Here is a 17,763-nt window from a genome sequence, read left to right as displayed (position 1 = left end):
GCGTCCTCAGGACACCCCCATTTTGTTAATTTACGAACATTTAGTGGACACCACGAGTGTTCTTAGAACACTTTCAACTTGCCAGCGAACAATACAGACAGCGTCCTCAGAACACCCCCATTTTGTTAATTTACGAACATTCAGGACACCGCAAGTGTTCTTAGAACACAGGACATCGCAAGTGTTCTTAGAACCCATTCAACTTACCAGCGAACAATACGGACAACGTCCTCAGGACACCCCCATCCACCGAACAATACGGACAGCGTCCTCAGAACACCCCCATTTTGTTAATTTACGAACATTTCAGGACCCGTGAGTGTTCTTAAAACACATTCAACTTGCCAGCGAACAATACGGACAGCGTCCTCAGGACACCCCATTTTGTTAATTTACGAACATTTCAGGACACCGCAAGTGTTCTTAGAACACAGGACACCGCAAGTGTTCTTAGAACCCATTCAACTTACCAACGAACAATACGGACAGCGTCCTCAGGACACCCCCATCCAGTAAACAATATGGACAGCGTCCTCAGAACACCCCCGTTTTGTTAATTTACGAACATTTCAGGACCTGTGAGTGTTCTTAGAACACATTCAATTTGCCAGCGAACAATACGGACCGCGTCCTTAGGACACCCCCATTTTGTTAATTTATGAAAATTTCAGGACACCGCAAGTGTTCTTAGTACACATTCAGCTTGCCAGCGAATAATACGGACAGTGTCCTCAGGACACCCCCATTTTCTCTATTTACCAACATTTCAGGACACCGCGAGTGTTCTTAGAACACATTCAACTTGCCAGCGAACAATACGGACAGCGTCCTCAGGACACACCCATCCAGCTAACAATATGGACAGCGTCCTCAAAACACCCCCATTTTGTTAATTTACGAACATTTCAGGACCCGTGAGTGTTCTTAGAACACATTCAACTTGCCTGCGAACAATACGGACAGCGTCCTCAGGACACCCCCATTTTGTTAATTTACGAACATTTCAGGACACCGCGAGTGTTCTTAGAACACTTTCAACTTTCCACCGAACAATATGGACAGTGTCCTCAGGACACCCCCATTTTGTTAATTTACGAACATTTCAGGACACCGCGAGTGTTCTTAGAACACTTTCAACTTGCCAGCGAACAATACGGACAGCGTCAATAGAACACACCCATTTTGTTAATTTACAAACATTTCAGAACACCGCGATTGTTCTTAGAACACATTGAACTTGCCAGCGAACAATATGGACAGTGTTCTCAGTAGACCCCCATTTTGTTAATTGACGGACATTTCAGTACACCGCAAGTGTTCATAGAACACTTTCTACTTGCCAGAGAACAATACCGACAGCGTCCTCAGGACACCCCCATTTTGTTTATTTACGAACATTTTAGGACACCGCAAGTGTTCTTAGAACACATTCAACTTGCCAGTGAACAATACGGACAACGTCCTGAGGACACCCCCATTTTGTTTATTTACGAACATTTCACGACACCGCAAGTGTTCTTAGAACACATTCAACTTGCCAGCGAACAATACGGACAGTGTCCTCAGAACACCCCCATTTTGTTCATTTACGAACATTTAGTGGACACCACGAGTGTTCTTAGAACACTTTCAACTAGCCAGCGAACAATACAGACAGCATCCTCAGAACACCCCCATTTTGTTAATTTACGAACATTCAGGACACCGCAAGTGTTCTGAGAACACAGGACACCGCAAGTGTTCTTAGAACCCATTCAACTTACCAGCGAACAATACGGACTGCGTCCTCAGTACACCCCCATCCAGCGAAATATACGGACAGCGTCCTCAGGACACCCCCATTTTGTTAATTTACGAACATTATCAGGACACCGCGAGTGTTCTTAGAACACTTTCAACTTGCCAGAGAACAATACGGACAGCGTCCTCAGAACACCCCCATTTTGTTAATTTACGAACATTTAGTGGACACCACGAGTGTTCTTAGAACACTTTCAACTAGCCAGCGAACAATACAGACAGCATGCTCAGAACACCCCCATTTTGTTAATTTACGAACATTCAGGACACCGCAAGTGTTCTGAGAACACAGGACACCGCAAGTGTTCTTAGAACCCATTCAACTTACCAGCGAACAATACGGACTGCGTCCTCAGTACACCCCCATCCAGCGAAATATACGGACAGCGTCCTCAGGACACCCCCATTTTGTTAATTTACGAACATTTCAGGACACCGCGAGTGTTCTTAGAACACTTTCAACTTTCCACCGAACAATATGGACAGTGTCCTCAGGACACCCCCATTTTGTTAATTTACGAACATTTCAGGACACCGCGAGTGTTCTTAGAACACTTTCAACTTGCCAGCGAACAATACGGACAGCGTCGATAGAACACACCCATTTTGTTAATTTACAAACATTTCAGAACACCGCGATTGTTCTTAGAACACATTGAACTTGCCAGCGAACAATATGGACAGTGTTCTCAGTAGACCCCCATTTTGTTAATTGACGGACATTTCAGTACACCGCAAGTGTTCATAGAACACTTTCTACTTGCCAGAGAACAATACCGACAGCGTCCTCAGGACACCCCCATTTTGTTTATTTACGAACATTTTAGGACACCGCAAGTGTTCTTAGAACACATTCAACTTGCCAGTGAACAATACGGACAACGTCCTGAGGACACCCCCATTTTGTTTATTTACGAACATTTCACGACACCGCAAGTGTTCTTAGAACACATTCAACTTGCCAGCGAACAATACGGACAGTGTCCTCAGAACACCCCCATTTTGTTAATTTACGAACATTTCAGGACACCGCAAGTGTTCTTAGAACACATTCAACTTGCCAGAGAACAATACGGACAGTGTCCTCAGGACACCCCCATTTTGTTCATTTACGAACATTTAGTGGACACCACGAGTGTTCTTAGAACACTTTCAACTAGCCAGCGAACAATACAGACAGCATCCTCAGAACACCCCCATTTTGTTAATTTACGAACATTCAGGACACCGCAAGTGTTCTGAGAACACAGGACACCGCAAGTGTTCTTAGAACCCATTCAACTTACCAGCGAACAATACGGACTGCGTCCTCAGTACACCCCCATCCAGCGAAATATACGGACAGCGTCCTCAGGACACCCCCATTTTGTTAATTTACGAACATTATCAGGACACCGCGAGTGTTCTTAGAACACTTTCAACTTGCCAGAGAACAATACGGACAGCGTCCTCAGAACACACCTATTTTGTTAATTTACGAACATGTCAGGACACCGCGAGTGTTCTTAGAACACATTCAACTTGTCAGTGAACAATACGGACAGCGTCCTCAGGACACCCCCCTCCAGCGAACAATACGCACAGCATCCTCAGAACACCCCCATTTTGTCAATTTACGAACATTTCAGGACACAGCGATTGTTCTTAGAACACATTCAACTTGCCAGCGAACAATATGGACAGCGTCCTCAGGACACCCCCATTTTGTTAATTTACGAACATTTCAGGACACTGCGAGTGTTCTTAGAACACTTTCAACTTGCCAGAGAACAATACGGACAGCATCCTCAGGACACCCCCATTTTGTTTATTTACGAACATTTCAGGATTCCGCGAGTGTTCTTAGAATACATTCAACTTGCCAGCGAACAATACGGACAGCGTCCTCAGGACACCCCCATTTTGTTGATTTACGAACATTTAGTGGACACCACAAGTGTTCTTATAACACTTTCAACTTGCCAGCGAACAATACAGACAGCGTCCTCAGAACACCCCCATTTTGTTAATTTACGAACATTCAGGACACCGCAAGTGTTCTTAAAACACAGGACACTGCAAATGTTCTTAGAACCCATTCAATTTACCATCGAACAATACGGACAGCGTCCTCAGGACACCCCCATCCAGCGAACAATACGGACAGCGTCCTCAGAACACCCCCATTTTGTTAATTTACGAACATTTCAGGACCCGTGAGTGTTCTTAAAACACATTCAACTTGCCAGCGAACAATACAGACAGCGTCCTCAGGACACCCCCATTTTGTTAATTTACGAACATTTCAGGACACCGCGAGTGTTCTTCGAACACTTTCAACTTGCCAGCTATCAATACGGACAGCGTCCTCAGGACACCCCCATTTGTTAATTTACATACATTTCAGGACACCGCAAGTGTTCTTAGAACACTTTCAACTTGCCAGAGAACAATTTGGACAGTGTCCTCAGGACACCCCCATTTTGTTTATTTATGAACATTTCAGGATACCGCAAGTGTTCTTAGAACACATTCAACTTGCCAGCTAACAATACGGACAGTGTCCTCAGGACATCCCCATTTTTTTATTTACAAACATTTCAGGACACCGCAAGTGTTCTTACAACACATTCAAGTTGCCAGCGAACAATATGGACAGTGTCCTCAGGACACCCCAATCCAGCGAACAATACGGACAGCGTCCTCAGAACACCCCCATTTTGTTAATTTACTAACATTTCAGGACACCGCGAGTGTTCTTAGAACACTTTCAACTTGCCAGAGAACAATACAGAAAGCGTCCTCAGGACACCCCCATTTTGTTAATTTACGAACATTTAGTGGACACCACGAGTGTTCTTAGAACACTTTCAACTTGCCAGCGAACAATACAGACAGCGTCCTCAGAACACCCCCATTTTGTTAATTTACGAACATTCAGGACACCGCAAGTGTTCTTAGAACACAGGACATCGCAAGTGTTCTTAGAACCCATTCAACTTACCAGCGAACAATACGGACAACGTCCTCAGGACACCCCCATCCACCGAACAATACGGACAGCGTCCTCAGAACACCCCCATTTTGTTAATTTACGAACATTTCAGGACCCGTGAGTGTTCTTAAAACACATTCAACTTGCCAGCGAACAATACGGACAGCGTCCTCAGGACACCCCATTTTGTTAATTTACAAACATTTCAGAACACCGCAAGTGTTCTTAGAACACAGGACACCGCAAGTGTTCTTAGAACCCATTCAACTTACCAACGAACAATACGGACAGCGTCCTCAGGACACCCCCATCCAGTAAACAATATGGACAGCGTCCTCAGAACACCCCCGTTTTGTTAATTTACGAACATTTCAGGACCTGTGAGTGTTCTTAGAACACATTCAATTTGCCAGCGAACAATACGGACCGCGTCCTTAGGACACCCCCATTTTGTTAATTTATGAACATTTCAGGACACCGTCCACAGGCTTGCCAGCGAATAATACGGACAGCGTCCTCAGGACACCCCCATTTTCTCTATTTACGAACATTTCAGGACACCGCGAGTGTTCTTAGAACACATTCAACTTGCCAGCGAACAATACGGACAGCGTCCTCAGGACACACCCATCCAGCTAACAATATGGACAGCGTCCTCAAAACACCCCCATTTTGTTAATTTACGAACAATTCAGGACCCGTGAGTGTTCTTAGAACACATTCAACTTGCCAGCGAACAATACGGACAGCGTCCTCAGGACACCCCACACCCCCAGTTCTTAGAACACTTTCAACTTGCCAGAGAACAATACGGAAAGCGTCCTCAGGACACCCCCATTTTGTTAATTTACGAACATTTAGTGGACACCACGAGTGTTCTTAGAACACTTTCAACTTGCCAGCGAACAATACAGACAGCGTCCTCAGAACACCCCCATTTTGTTAATTTACGAACATTCAGGACACCGCAAGTGTTCTTAGAACACAGGACATCGCAAGTGTTCTTAGAACCCATTCAACTTACCAGCGAACAATACGGACAACGTCCTCAGGACACCCCCATCCACCGAACAATACGCACAGCGTCCTCAGAACACCCCCATTTTGTTAATTTACGAACATTTCAGAACACCGCGATTGTTCTAAGAACACATTGAACTTGCCAGCGAACAATATGGACAGTGTTCTCAGTAGACCCCCATTTTGTTAATTGACGGACATTTCAGTACACCGCAAGTGTTCATAGAACACTTTCTACTTGCCAGAGAACAATACCGACAGCGTCCTCAGGACACCCCCATTTTGTTTATTTACGAACATTTTAGGACACCGCAAGTGTTCTTAGAACACATTCAACTTGCCAGTGAACAATACGGACAACGTCCTGAGGACACCCCCATTTTGTTTATTTACGAACATTTCATGACACCGCAAGTGTTCTTAGAACACATTCAACTTGCCAGCGAAGAATACGGACAGTGTCCTCAGAACACCCCCATTTTGTTAATTTACGAACATTTCAGGACACCGCAAGTGTTCTTAGAACACATTCAACTTGCCAGAGAACAATACGGACAGTGTCCTCAGGACACCCCCATTTTGTTCATTTAGGAACATTTAGTGGGCACCACGAGTGTTCTTAGAACACTTTCAACTTGCCAGCGAACAATACAGACAGCATCCTCAGAACACCCCCATTTTGTTAATTTACCAACATTCAGGACACCGCAAGTGTTCTTAGAACACAGGACACCGCAAGTGTTCTTATAACCCATTCAACTTACCAGCGAACAATACGGACAGCGTCCTCTGTACACCCCCATCCAGCGAAATATACGGACAGCGTCCTCAGGACACCCCCATTTTGTTAATTTACAAACATTATCAGGACACCGCGAGTGTTCTTAGAACACTTTCAACTTGCCAGAGAACAATACGGACAGCGTCCTCAGAACACACCTATTTTGTTAATTTACGAACATGTCAGGACACCGCAAGTGTTCTTAGAACACATTCAACTTGCCAGTGAACAATACGGACAGCGTCCTCAGGACACCCCCCTCCAGCGAACAATACGGACAGCATCCTCAGAACACCCCCATTTTGTCAATTTACAAACATTTCAGGACACAGCGATTGTTCTTAGAACACATTCAACTTGCCAGCGAACAATATGGACAGCGTCCTCAGGACACCTCCATTTTGTTAATTTACGAACATTTCAGGACACTGCGAGTGTTCTTAGAACACTTTCAACTTGCCAGAGAACAATACGGACAGCATCCTCAGGACACCCCCATTTTGTTTATTTACGAACATTTCAGGATTCCGCGAGTGTTCTTAGAATACATTCAACTTGCCAGCGAACAATACGGACAGCGTCCTCAGGACACCCCCATTTTGTTAATTTACGAACATTTAGTGGACACCACAAGTGTTCTTATAACACTTTCAACTTGCCAGCGAACAATACAGACAGCGTCCTCAGAACACCCCCATTTTGTTAATTTAAGAACATTCAGGACACCGCAAGTGTTCTTAAAACACAGGACACTGCAAATGTTCTTAGAACCCATTCAATTTACCATCGAACAATACGGACAGCGTCCTCAGGACACCCCCATCCAGCGAACAATACGGACAGCGTCCTCAGAACACCCCCATTTTGTTAATTTACGAACATTTCAGGACACCGCGAGTGTTCTTAGAACACTTTCAACTTGCCAGCTATCAATACGGACAGCGTCCTCAGAACACCCCCATTTTGTTAAATTACGAACATTCAGGACACCGCAAGTGTTCTTAGAACACAGGACACGGCGAGTGTTCTTAGAACGCATTCAACTTACCAGCGAACAATACGGACAGCGTCCTCAGGACACCCCCATCCAGCGAACAATACGGACAGCGTCCTCAAAACACCCCCATTTTGTTAATTTACGAACATTTCAGGACCCGTGAGTGTTCTTAGAACAAAATCAACTTGCCAGCGAGCAATATGGACATGGTCCTCAGGACACCCCCGTTTTGTTAATTTACGAACATTTCAGGACACCGCAAGTGTTCTTAGAACACTTTCAACTTGCCAGCGAACAATATGGACAGTGTCCTCAGGACACCCCCATTTTGTTAATTTACGAACATTTAGCGGACAACACTAGTGTTCTTAGAACACTTTCAACTTGCCAGCGAACAATACAGACAGCGTCCTCAGAACACCCCCATTTTGTTAATTTACGAACATTCAGGACACCGCAAGTGTTCTTAGAACACAAGACATCGCAAGTGTTCTTAGAACCCATTCAACTTACCAGCAAACAATACGGACAACGTCCTCAGGACACCCCCATCCACCGAACAATACGGACAGCGTCCTCAGAACACCCCCATTTTGTTAATTTACGAACATTTCAGGACCCGTGAGTGTTCTTAAAACACATTCAACTTGCCAGCGAACAATACGGACAGCGTCCTCAGGACACCCCATTTTGTTAATTTACGAACATTTCAGGACACCGCAAGTGTTCTTAGAACACAGGACACCGCAGGTGTTCTTAGAACCCATTCAACTTACCAACGAACAATACGGACAGCGTCCTCAGGACACCCCCATCCAGTAAACAATATGGACAGCGTCCTCAGAACACCCCCGTTTTGTTAATTTACGAACATTTCAGGACCTGTGAGTGTTCTTAGAACACATTCAATTTGCCAGCGAACAATACGGACCGCGTCCTTAGGACACCCCCATTTTGTTAATTTATGAACATTTCAGGACACCGCAAGTGTTCTTAGTACACATTCAGCTTGCCAGCGAATAATACGGACAGCGTCCTCAGGACACCCCCATTTTCTCTATTTACGAACATTTCAGGACACCGCGAGTGTTCTTAGAACACATTCAACTTGCCAGCGAACAATACGGACAGCGTCCTCAGGACACACCCATCCAGCTAACAATATGGACAGCGTCCTCAAAACACCCCCATTTTGTTAATTTACGAACATTTCAGGACCCGTGAGTGTTCTTAGAACACATTTAACTTGCCAGCGAACAATACGGACAGCGTCCTCAGGACACCCCCATTTTGTTAATTTACAAACATTTCAGGACACCGCGAGTGTTCTTAGAACACTTTCAACTTTCCACCGAACAATATGGACAGTGTCCTCAGGACACCCCCATTTTGTTAATTTACAAACATTTCAGAACACCGCGATTGTTCTTAGAACACATTGAACTTGCCTGCGAACAATATGGACAGTGTTCTCAGTAGACCCCCATTTTGTTAATTGACGGACATTTCAGTACACCGCAAGTGTTCATAGAACACTTTCTACTTGCCAGAGAACAATACCGACAGCGTCCTCAGGACACCCCCATTTTGTTTATTTACGAACATTTTAGGACACCGCAAGTGTTCTTAGAACACATTCAACTTGCCAGTGAACAATACGGACAACGTCCTGAGGACACCCCCATTTTGTTTATTTACGAACATTTCATGACACCGCAAGTGTTCTTAGAACACATTCAACTTGCCAGCGAACAATACGGACAGTGTCCTCAGAACACCCCCATTTTGTTAATTTACGAACATTTCAGGACACAGCAAGTGTTCTTAGAACACATTCAACTTGCCAGAGAACAATACAGACAGTGTCCTCAGGACACCCCCATTTTGTTCATTTACGAACATTTAGTGGACACCACGAGTGTTCTTAGAACACTTTCAACTTGCCAGCGAACAATACAGACAGCATCCTCAGAACACCCCCATTTTGTTAATTTACGAACATTCAGGACACCGCAAGTGTTCTTAGAACACAGGACACCGCAAGTGTTCTTATAACCCATTCAACTTACCAGCGAACAATACGGACAGCGTCCTCAGTACACCCCCATCCAGCGAAATATACGGACAGCGTCCTCAGGACACCCCCATTTTGTTAATTTACAAACATTATCAGGACACCGCGAGTGTTCTTAGAACACTTTCAACTTGCCAGAGAACAATACGGACAGCGTCCTCAGAACACACCTATTTTGTTAATTTACGAACATGTCAGGACACCGCGAGTGTTCTTAGAACACATTCAACTTGCCAGTGAACAATACGGACAGCGTCCTCAGGACACCCCCCTCCAGCGAACAATACGGACAGCATCCTCAGAACACCCCCATTTTGTCAATTTACAAACATTTCAGGACACAGCGATTGTTCTTAGAACACATTCAACTTGCCAGCGAACAATATGGACAGCGTCCTCAGGACACCTCCATTTTGTTAATTTACGAACATTTCAGGACACTGCGAGTGTTCTTAGAACACTTTCAACTTGCCAGAGAACAATACGGACAGCATCCTCAGGACACCCCCATTTTGTTTATTTACGAACATTTCAGGATTCCGCGAGTGTTCTTAGAATACATTCAACTTGCCAGCGAACAATACGGACAGCGTCCTCAGGACACCCCCATTTTGTTAATTTACGAACATTTAGTGGACACCACAAGAGTTCTTACAACACTTTCAACTTGCCAGCGAACAATACAGACAGCGTCCTCAGAACACCCCCATTTTGTTAATTTACGAACATTCAGGACACCGCAAGTGTTCTTAAAACACAGGACACTGCAAATGTTCTTAGAACCCATTCAATTTACCATCGAACAATACGGACAGCGTCCTCAGGACACCCCCATCCAGCGAACAATACGGACAGCGTCCTCAGAACACCCCCATTTTGTTAATTTACGAACATTTCAGGACCCGTGAGTGTTCTTAAAACACATTTAACTTGCCAGCGAACAATACAGACAGCGTCCTCAGGACACCCCCATTTTGTTAATTTACGAACATTTCAGGACACCGCGAGTGTTCTTAGAACACTTTCAACTTGCCAGCTATCAATACGGACAGCGTCCTCAGAACACCCCCATTTTGTTAAATTACGAACATTCAGGACACCGCAAGTGTTCTTAGAACACAGGACACTGCGAGTGTTCTTAGAACGCATTCAACTTACCAGCGAACAATACGGACAGCGTCCTCAGGACACCCCCATCCAGCGAACAATACGGACAGCGTCCTCAAAACACCCCCATTTTGTTAATTTACGAACATTTCAGGACCCGTGAGTGTTCTTAGAACAAAATCAACTTGCCAGCGAACAATATGGACATGGTCCTCAGGACACCCCCATTTTGTTAATTTACGAACATTTCAGGACACCGCAAGTGTTCTTAGAACACTTTCAACTTGCCAGCGAACAATATGGACAGTGTCCTCAGGACACCCCCATTTTGTTAATTTACGAACATTTAGCGGACAACACTAGTGTTCTTAGAACACTTTCAACTTGCCAGCGAACAATACAGACAGCGTCCATAGAACACACCCATTTTGTTAATTTACGAACATTTCAGGACACCGCGATTGTTCTTAGAACACATTGAACTTGCCAGCGAACAATATGGACAGCGTCCTTAGGAGACCCCCATTTTGTTAAATTACGGACATTTCAGGACACCGCAAGTGTTCATAGAACACTTGCTACTTGCCAGAGAACAATACCGACAGCGTCCTCAGGACACCCCCATTTTGTTAATTTATGAACATTTCAGGACACCGCGAGTGTTCTTAGTACACATTCAACTTGCCAGCGAACAATACGGACAGCGTTTTCAGGACACCCCCATTTTGTTTATTTACGAACATTTCCGGACACCGCGAGTGTTCTTAGAACACATTCAACTTGCCAGCGAACAATACAGACAGCGTCCTCAGGACACCCCCATCCAGCGAACAATACGGACAGAGTCCTCAGAACACCCCCATTTTGTTAATTTACGAACATTTCAGGACACCGCGAGTGTTCTTAGAACACTTTCAACTTGCCAGAGAACAATACGGACAGCGTCCTCAGGACACTCCCATTTTGTTAATTTACAAACATTTCAGGACACCGCAAGTGTTCTTAGAACACTTTCAACTTGCCAGAGAAAAATACAGACAGCGTCCTCAGAAGACACCCATTTTGTTAATTTACGAACATTTCAGGATACCGCGAGTGTTCTTAGAACACATTCAACTTGCCAGTAAACAATACGGTCAGCGTCCTCAGGACACCCCCCTCCAGCGAACAATACGGACAGCGTCCTCAGAACACCCCCATTTTGTCAATTTACGAACATTTCAGGACACAGCGAGTGTTCTTAGAACACATTCAACTTGCCAGCGAACAATACGGACAGCGTCCTCAGGACACCTCCATTTTGTTAATTTACGAACATTTCAGGACACCGCGAGGGTTCTTAGAACACTTTCAACTTGCCAGAGAACAATACGGACAGCATCCTCAGGACACCCCCATTTTGTTTATTTACGAACACTTCAGGATTCCGCGAGTGTTCTTAGAATACATTCAACTTGCCAGCGAACAATACAGACAGCGTCCTCAGAACACCCCCATTTTGTTAATTTATGAACATTCAGGCACCGCATGTGTTCTTAGAACACAGGACACCGCGAGAGTTCTTAGAACCCATTCAACTTACCAGCGGAACAATACGGACAGCGTCCTCAGGACACCCCCATCCAGGGAACAATACAGACTGCGTCCTCAGAACACTCCCATTTTGTTAATTTACGAACATTTCAGGACCCGCAATTGTTCTTAGAACACTTTCAACTTGCCAGCGAACAATACAGACAGCGTCCTTAGAACACCCCCATTTTGTTAATTTAAGAACATTTCAGGACACCGCGAGTGTTCTTAGAACACATTCAACTTGCCAGCGAACAATATGGACAGCGTCCTCAGGACACCCCCATCCAGCGAACAATACAGACAACGTCCTCAGAACACCCCATTTTGTCAATTTACGAACATTTCAGGATACCGCGAGTGTTCTTAGAACACATTCAACTTGCCAGAGAACAATACGTACAGGGTCCTCAGGACACCCCCATTTTGTTAATTTACGAACATTTCAGGACACCGCGAGTGTTCTTAGAACACATTCAACTTGCCAGAAAACAATACGGACAGCGTCCTCAGGACACCCCCATTTGTTAATTTACATACATTTCAGGACACCGCAAGTGTTCTTAGAACACTTTCAACTTGCCAGAGAACAATTTGGACAGTGTCCTCAGGACACCCCCATTTTGTATATTTATGAACATTTCAGGATACCGCAAGTGTTCTTAGAACACATTCAACTTGCCAGCTAACAATACGGACAGCGTCCTCAGGACACCCCCATTTTTTTATTTACAAACATTTCAGGACACCGCAAGTGTTCTTAGAACACATTCAAGTTGCCAGCGAACAATATAGACAGTGTCCTCAGGACACCCCAATCCAGCGAACAATACGGACAGCGTCCTCAGAACACCCACATTTTGTTAATTTACTAACATTTCAGGACACCGCGAGTGTTCTTAGAACACTTTCAACTTGCCAGAGAACAATACGGACAGCGTCCTCAGGACACCCCCATTTTGTTAATTTACGAACATTTAGTGGACACCACGAGTGTTCTTAAAACACTTTCAACTTGCCAGCGAACAATACAGACAGCGTCCTCAGAACACCCCCATTTTGTTAATTTACGAACATTCAGGACACCGCAAGTGTTCTTAGAACACAGGACATCGCAAGTGTTCTTAGAACCCATTCAACTTACCAGCGAACAATACGGACAACGTCCTCAGGACACCCCCATCCACCGAACAATACGGACAGCGTCCTCAGAACACCCCCATTTTGTTAATTTACGAACATTTCAGGACCCGTGAGTGTTCTTAAAACACATTCAACTTGCCAGCGAACAATACGGACAGCGTCCTCAGGACACCCCCATTTTGTTAATTTACGAACATTTCAGGACACCGCAAGTGTTCTTAGAACACATGCAACTTGCCAGCGAACAATATGGACAGTGTCCTCAGGACACCCCAATCCAGCGAACAATACGGACAGCGTCCTCAGAACACCCCCATTTTGTTAATTTACTAACATTTCAGGACACCGCGAGTGTTCTTAGAAAACTTTCAACTTGCCAGAGAACAATACGGACAGCGTCCTCAGGACACCCCCATTTTGTTAATTTACGAACATTTAGTGGACACCACGAGTGTTCTTAGAACACTTTCAACTTGACAGCGAACAATACAGACAGCGTCCTCAGAACACCCCCATTTTGTTAATTTACGAACATTCAGGACACCGCAAGTGTTCTTAGAACACAGGACATTGCAAGTGTTCTTAGAACCCATTCAATTTACCAGCGAACAATACGGACAGCGTCCTCAGGTCACCCGCATCCAGCGAACAATACGGACAGAGTCCTCAGAACACCCCCATTTTGTTAATTTACGAACATTTCAGGACCCGTGAGTGTTCTTAGAACACTTTCAACTTGCCAAAGAACAATATGGACAGGGTCCTCAGAACATCCCCATTTTGTTAATTTACGAACATTCAGGACACCGCAAGTGTTCTTAGAACACAGGACACCCCAGTTGTTCTTAGAACCCATTCAACTTACCAGCGAACAATACGGACAGCGTCCTCAGGACACCCCATCCAGTGAACAATGCGGACAGCGTCCTCAGAGCACCCCCATTTTGTTAATTTACAAACATTTCAGGACACGTGAGTGTTCTTAGAACACATTCAAATTGCCAGCGAACAATACAGACAGCGTCCTCCGAACACCCCCATTTTGTTAATTTACAAACCTTTCAGGACACCGCGAGTGTTCTCAGAACACTTTCAACTTGCCAGCGAACAATACAGACAGCGTCCTCAGGACACCCCCATCCAGCGAACAATACAGACAGCGTCCTCAGAACACCCCCATTTTGTTAATTTACGAACATTTCAGGACACTGCGAGTGTTCTTAGAACACTTTCAACTTGCCAGAGAACAATACGGACAGCGTCCTCAGCACACTCCCATTTTGTTAATTTACGAACATTTCAGGACACCGCGAGTGTTCTTAGAACACTTTCAACTTGCCAGAGAACAATACGGACAGCGTCCTCAGTACACCCCCATTTTGTTAATTTACGAACATTTCAGGACACTGCGAGTGTTCTTAGAACACTTTCAACTTGCCAGAGAACAATACGGACAGCGTCCTCAGCACACTCCCATTTTGTTAATTTACGAACATTTCAGGACAGCGCAAGTGTTCTTAGAACACATTCAACTTGCCAGTGAACAATACGGACAGCGTCCTCAGGACACCCACCTCCAGCGAACAATACGGACAGCGTCCTCAGAACACCCCCATTTTGTCAATTTACGAACATTTCAGGACAGCGCGAGTGTTCTTAGAACACATTCAACTTGCCAGCGAACAATACGGACAGCGTCCTCAGAACACCCCCATTTTGTTAATTTACGAACATTTCAGGACCCGTGAGTGTTCTTAAAACACATTCAACTTGCCAGCGAACAATACGGACAGCGTCCTCAGGACACCCCCATTTTGTTAATTTACGAACATTTCAGGACACCGCAAGTGTTCTTAGAACACATGCAACTTGCCAGCGAACAATATGGACAGTGTCCTCAGGACACCCCAATCCAGCGAACAATACGGACAGCGTCCTCAGAACACCCCCATTTTGTTAATTTACTAACATTTCAGGACACCGCGAGTGTTCTTAGAAAACTTTCAACTTGCCAGAGAACAATACGGACAGCGTCCTCAGGACACCCCCATTTTGTTAATTTACGAACATTTAGTGGACACCATGAGTGTTCTTAGAACACTTTCAACTTGACAGCGAACAATACAGACAGCGTCCTCAGAACACCCCCATTTTGTTAATTTACGAACATTCAGGACACCGCAAGTGTTCTTAGAACACAGGACATCGCAAGTGTTCTTAGAACCCATTCAATTTACCAGCGAACAATACGGACAGCGTCCTCAGGTCACCCGCATCCAGCGAACAATACGGACAGAGTCCTCAGAACACCCCCATTTTGTTAATTTACGAACATTTCAGGACCCGTGAGTGTTCTTAGAACACTTTCAACTTGCCAAAGAACAATATGGACAGGGTCCTCAGAACATCCCCATTTTGTTAATTTACGAACATTCAGGACACCGCAAGTGTTCTTAGAACACAGGACACCCCAGTTGTTCTTAGAACCCATTCAACTTACCAGCGAACAAAACGGACAGCGTCCTCAGGACACCCCCATCCAGTGAACAATGCGGACAGCGTCCTCAGAGCACCCCCATTTTGTTAATTTACAAACATTTCAGGACACGTGAGTGTTCTTAGAACACATTCAACTTGCCAGCGAACAATACAGACAGCGTCCTCCGAACACCCCCATTTTGTTAATTTACAAACCTTTCAGGACACCGCGAGTGTTCTCAGAACACATTCAACTTGCCAGCGAACAATACAGACAGCGTCCTCAGGACACCCCCATCCAGCGAACAATACAGACAGCGTCCTCAGAACACCCCCATTTTGTTAATTTACGAACATTTCAGGACACTGCGAGTGTTCTTAGAACACTTTCAACTTGCCAGAGAACAATACGGACAGCGTCCTCAGCACACTCCCATTTTGTTAATTTACGAACATTTCAGGACACCGCGAGTGTTCTTAGAACACTTTCAACTTGCCAGAGAACAATACGGACAGCGTCCTCAGACACCCCCATTTTGTTAATTTACGAACATTTCAGGACTCTGCGAGTGTTCTTAGAACACTTTCAACTTGCCAGAGAACAATACGGACAGCGTCCTCAGCACACTCCCATTTTGTTAATTTACGAACATTTCAGGACAGCGCAAGTGTTCTTAGAACACATTCAACTTGCCAGTGAACAATACGGACAGCGTCCTCAGGACACCCACCTCCAGCGAACAATACGGACAGCGTCCTCAGAACACCCCCATTTTGTCAATTTACGAACATTTCAGGACAGCGCGAGTGTTCTTAGAACACATTCAACTTGCCAGCGAACAATACGGACAGCGTCCTCAGGACACCTCCATTTTGTTAATTTACGAACATTTCAGGACACCGCGAGAGTTCTTAGAACACTTTCAACTTGCCAGAGAACAATACGGACAGCATCCTCAGGACACCCCCATTTTGTTTATTTACGAACATTTCAGGATTCCGCGAGTGTTCTTAGAACACATTCAGCTTGCCAGCGAACAATACGGACAGCGTCCTCAGTACACCCCCATTTTGTTAATTTACGAACATTCAGGCACCGCATGTGTTCTTAGAACATAGTACACCGCGAGTGTTCTTAGAACCCATTCAATTTACCAGCGAACAATACGGACAGCGTCCTCAGGACACTCCCATTTTGTTAATTTACAAACATTTCAGGACACCGCGAGTGTTCTTAGAACACTTTCAACTTGCCAGAGAAAAATACAGACAGCGTCCTCAGAAGACACCCATTTTGTTAATTTACGAACATTTCAGGACACCGCAAGTGTTCTTAGAACTCATTCAACTTGCCAGTAAACAATACGGTCAGCGTCCTCAGGACACCCCCCTCCAGCGAACAATACGGACAGCGTCCTCAGAACACCCCCATTTTGTCAATTTACGAACATTTCAGGACACAGCGAGTGTTCTTAGAACACATTCAACTTGCCAGCGAACAATACGGACAGTGTCCTCAGGACACCTCCATTTTGTTAATTTACGAACATTTCAGGACACCGCGAGGGTTCTTAGAACACTTTCAACTTGCCAGAGAACAATACGGACAGCATCCTCAGGACACCCCCATTTTGTTTATTTACGAACATTTCAGGATTCCGCGAGTGTTCTTAGAATACATTCAACTTGCCAGCGAACAATACAGACAGCGTCCTCAGAACACCCCCATTTTGTTAATTTACGAACATTCAGGCACCGCATGTGTTCTTAGAACACAGGACACCGCGAGAGTTCTTAGAACCCATTCAATTTACCAG

This window comes from Ambystoma mexicanum, chromosome 6q (assembly GCF_040938575.1).
Source record: "Ambystoma mexicanum isolate Mex_15411 chromosome 6q, UKY_AmexF1_1, whole genome shotgun sequence".
Lineage (NCBI taxonomy): Eukaryota > Metazoa > Chordata > Amphibia > Caudata > Ambystomatidae > Ambystoma > Ambystoma mexicanum.
Note: the sequence above shows the minus strand (reverse complement) of the source record.